General features: G+C 42.4%; 1 pseudogene; it reads right to left on the bottom strand.

The window, feature by feature from the left end:
- Positions 1 to 693: 693 nt before the first annotated feature.
- Positions 694 to 1025, bottom strand: LOC109451955 (E3 ubiquitin-protein ligase RBX1; annotated as a pseudogene).
- Between the last annotated feature and the right edge of the window lie 3842 nt (positions 1026 to 4867).

Raw genomic sequence — 4867 nt, 5'->3', positions numbered from 1 at the left:
CAGAGAGCCCACTACTCCTTCCTTCACACACTCTTATTACTGTTTTTGGTGAAATCCACGTAGAAACAGAAATCGCTGCCCGGCACCTCTTTTGAGTCCTTTGTTTTGACATGTATCTAATGGGGCTGAGAGAGCCCCTGGGAATGGGGCTGCTTGGCCATGAGCAATGGAGCTTCCAGACTTCTGTTTTTATTCTGTCCTTCATCTTCCCTCTGCCTTCTGGGAAAAACAGTTTTCCCTGAAAGGAGCTATTCATGATTGTTTTCAGGGCATCCTTTTCTTAGTGTGGATGGCTCTTAGAAATAAGCTCCATAGAAAGTGCTCTGACTAGGTGCCGGTATCGGGCATACAATGTGAGCACTTCCTATATGCGAAGCAGTTTGCTGGGTGCCATGGGAGACACACAGACACATGCACTAATACATCCACTACATGTAACTAAAGTATCCTCTACAGTCAAAGTTGCCTTTTTGTTTTTTCTTTTATTTTTTCTAGAATCCAACTGGATTTTATTTGACAAATAATACAATATGACTGTATCGTATAGCGATCGTATTGCCATACAAACCGAATAGCAAACTGAAAAGACGGATCAGAAAAGACACAGTTCTATCTAACTGATAATTAAATAACAGGAGGGCAAATCACTAAGTGAATAACAAAACAGTTGAGCTTGATGGAAGAATTTTTTTTCTAGTGCCCATACTTTTGGGATTCCTACTCCCTGTTGTCCAGCAGACACATCTGCTGCATTTTGAGCCAGCGAGAGTTGCAGTGGAAGTAAAAAGCATGGTTAAAGACTCCCCATGCATCGGTGTACTCTTCAGAAGTAGCAGATTCCTGGTTAACTTGACATTCTATGCAAAGTTCCATGATGTGTGTCCTGAGATGGCACAGTTATCAACCACAATATCCCAGGCTCACAGGGCTACTGCATTCCACTTTTTCACCTCAAACCACTTTTTGTCCGTGCTGCTGTTGGTGCAGGTCAGGGTACCCACATCCATTGCTGCCAGCATTTTGGAAATACATGATCTGTCATCTGGCCATTCACCTTTTTATTTTTCTTAAAAGCACTTAGAGCCTTCATGTCCCACTAACACTTATGTTTGGTGAGTCAAACGGTATGTATGTGTGTGAAATGGGTATATAGTATGGAGTCCTCTTCCTTACACATTGGTAGCATTTTATGGTAAAAACAGTAATATATGCCCGTAGTCAAATCCAGACTTACAAAGCAGTGTTTGTTAATGTGAAGTATACTTGGCTCCTGTGTTTCTTTTTTTCTTTGTTTAAAGATTTTATTGGGGAAGGGGAATAGGACTTTATTGGGGGAACAGTGTGTACTTCCAGCACTTTTTTTTTTTTTTCCAAGTCAAGTTGTTGTCCTTTCGATCTTAGTTGTGGAGGGCGCAGCTCAGCTCCAGGTCCAGTTGCCGTTTTTCTAGTTGCAGGGGGCGCAGCCCACCATCCCTTCCGGGAGTCAAACGGGCAACCTGGTGGTTGAGAGGATGCCTTCCAACCAACTGAGCCATTCGGGAGCTCAGCGGCAGCTCAGCTCAAGGTGCCATGTTCAATCTTAGTTGCAGGAGGCAGAGCCCATCATCCCTTGCAGGACTCAAGGAGTTGAACTGGCAACCTTGTGGTTGAGAGCCCACTGGCCCATGTGGGAATCGAATTGGCAGCCTTCGGAGTTAGGAGCATGGAGCTCTAACCACCTGAGCCACCGGACCGGCCCTCCTGTGTTTCTTGAAGTTTATAAAACACCATACTTGACCTGCATACAGGTAAAATCCCAATGGTATCTCAAGCTAAGTAGTAGTTTCCTTCTTTCCATTTATTATTCAATCCTCTTCTTTCTCCAACCTGGGCATAGAAACTATCTGGACTTTGTAAGTCATCAAATTGCAGAGTCCTAGGTGGTTACAGAAACAGCAAGCTTCAGGGATAAAATTTCTTTCACCTTCTTTTTTCATGGAGAGTCGAAAGGCCAGACTCATTGCTGCTGGGCAGGACTGGACAGGGCTGAAGCTGAAGGCAGAGGTGAAAGTAGCAGCTGCTGCTTGGGCACCTTCTCCTAGGCTGCCTCCCGATTCTCCTTCCCAGAGTCCCAGTGATTACATATGGATATTTAAATTTAAGTTATATAAACATCCAGTTCCCAGCTGCAATAGCCACATTTCCAGGGCTCAATAGCCACAGATGTTAGTGGTTACCAGATCAGGTAGTGCAGATATTGAACATGTCCGTCATTGTGGAGAATTCTATGGGACAGCAGGGCTGTAGGTGAGCATTCCCTCCCTCCATCTCAGATTTCTCTCCCATTCCTTTTTGTGTCTGCCAAGCCTGTTATTCAAATAAATCAAATGTCACCTCTGACAAAGACTCTGTCTTTGACCAAGCTTTAATTAGGCTCCTCTGAGCCCATTTCTTGACTAGATCTCAGTCTTGGGCTTCGTTTCTGTCTTTGCCAAGTCCAATATTGGTAAAAATTGTGTTAGTTTAGAGACAATGCCCCGCCCATGAAACCCGATCAATCCCCATCCTGCTTTCAGCAAGAATCCTATTAAGTCAGTTTAGCAAGAGTCCCCCCCTTCCCTTGATGTCTCCTCTAGGTAAATTTTCATCCACTGACCCCCTCACTCTGCTAGATGGCTGTGAATCTCCATTTGTCCTTATCGTATTTGGAGTAGAGCATAATCTCTCTCCCCTATTATAATGTCCCTATTGCAATATTCCTGAATAAAGTCTTTCTTACCGTTCTAATAGGCTTCAGAATAATTTTTCTTTGACACCTCTGTTATGAAACCTTCTTTCTTGCCCCTAGAAAAAAATTAATTCTGTGCTATCTTAGCACTGTGTAAATTCCTCTTCTAGAGCCAGTATCATGGGTATCATACTCATTTATGCGTTTGTCTTCCCTTCTGGATTATCTGAACTCTCATAAAAAGTATGCATCAGAATGCTGGGTTCAAAGTCTTCTGATGACACTTACTAGCTGTATGAGCTTGGACAAGTAACTTTATGTCTCTAAGCCACAATGTTCTCATCTGTCAAATAGAGATAATAAAAGTGCTTCCCTTAAAGATTAAATACAATTATCTACTGTGTCAGGCACAGAGTAACTACCCCCACTCCCAGTCTTTGTTTAACTCCATACCTAGCAGTTGAAAATAGGAGTGGAAGATTTTCTCTGTAGTTCTGAATGTCAAGTCCCATCCCTTCAATATTCAGTAATAAAATGTTGTACTTGCAGGCTTCCCCTTGACACTTCTATTGGAAATAAATCAAACTAATTAATCTTGTTTTTACTTTATGCTGTCAAATTTAGCTCCCCAGAAGTATCAACAAAACAAGTTGTTGATAAGACAAAACTGAGTTTATTCTTACTGCAGTGAGGAAGAACACTACCTTGACAGAGTTGTAGTAATGGCTCAGAAGTGGCAGGGCAAAGTAGTGCTATTGACTGAGAACTTGAAGTTTGCCTTGGGGGCAGGTCAGGAGTTGATGACGATTGGGTAAGTTCATGATAGTTTAGAGTTGGTGGACACAGCAAAGCAAGGATTTTGAGACCAGGAATTTCAAGTCTTGAAGTGTACGGAACTGTCATGTGATGCTTTCTATGGAAGAATTGATGGTTCTCTTAGGACGGTTCTGAAATGAACAATGGATTTATTTGCATTTTTAATTTCCAGGCAAGAGTGTCATGAAATAGTTGTCGTGTTAATGTAGACAGTAAGCTGTGCGGGTGGGTATAGGAGGTGTCAGTTCTCCACGCTTTTTAAAAAGCTAGTAAATAAAATTAAGGGAAATGTATCCAGGATACTGACAGCACTTATCCCTACAGACAGAGTTTAAAATGGAAGAGTATTATTTTGGTAACTCAGGTGATTTGAATTTTCAGCAGAAGCCCCACTCCTTGAGTTAGTCATCATTTCCCACCATCCATTCATCTCAGTTGAATGCCACCAGTCTTGTGAGAAGGTGGAATTAGGAATACTCAATTTCCTGCCTGAAACCTAAAGTGGCTTCAAGGGCATACATTCTCTGGTTAGATGACATAGAAAATTCCTTTCCGGATTTAGACAGATGTGGAGGAGGGGCACTTCTGAATTTAACCTTCCATAGATAGCACGTGTAATGTTAGAGAAATAATTATTCTTGTTAAAATGGTAAGAAAGACGTTATCCAGGACTATTGCAAGAGGGACATTATAATAGGGGGAGAGAGATTGTGTTCATCTCCAAATACAAGAAGGACAAGTGGATGGAAAATGACTGAAAGGAGACATCAAGGTTCGGGGCATTCTTGCTAAACCAACTTCAGATTCTTACTGAAGGCAGGCCAAGGATTGTTCAGATATCAAGGATGGGGAATGTTCTCTAAACTGACTTATTAGGATTCTTGCTGAGTTTATTCTTACCTCAGGAAGAGCACGACGTTGACGGTGTTAAAGCTAAAGAATAATTTCTTTATAGAAAGAGAATGATGAAACACAAAATCTGAGGCACCCAGGGAGATGGCTGGGTCTCCTTTAGGGGCAGGTGGGAGGCGTGTTTAAACGCCAAAGGGAGTCTCATCTATAAGATTCTTGGTGAAGTGTTATGTGGAAGCAGGAGAAAAATGCAATGACCTCTCAATGGCCCTTCAAAGGTATGGAGGTTTCTCATTCAAAACTGAAAGAAATAAAGTTGTGGTGTTTTGGTGTTTTTTGTTTTTGTTGTTTTTAAGGTAAGTAAACAGCTTGTTTTGGAGTGAGACCGTTGCTCCGGACTGGGGAAAACCACAAAAGGGCAGCTAGCTGAGCGTCCCTGGGGCGCAAGTCACTGAACACTACAAGTCCCAGAAATCACCGCGGTGGAGGCGG

Source organism: Rhinolophus sinicus, linkage group LG15 (assembly GCF_036562045.2).
Source record: "Rhinolophus sinicus isolate RSC01 linkage group LG15, ASM3656204v1, whole genome shotgun sequence".
NCBI lineage: Eukaryota > Metazoa > Chordata > Mammalia > Chiroptera > Rhinolophidae > Rhinolophus > Rhinolophus sinicus.
This window is presented reverse-complemented; position numbering and strand designations above follow the sequence as displayed.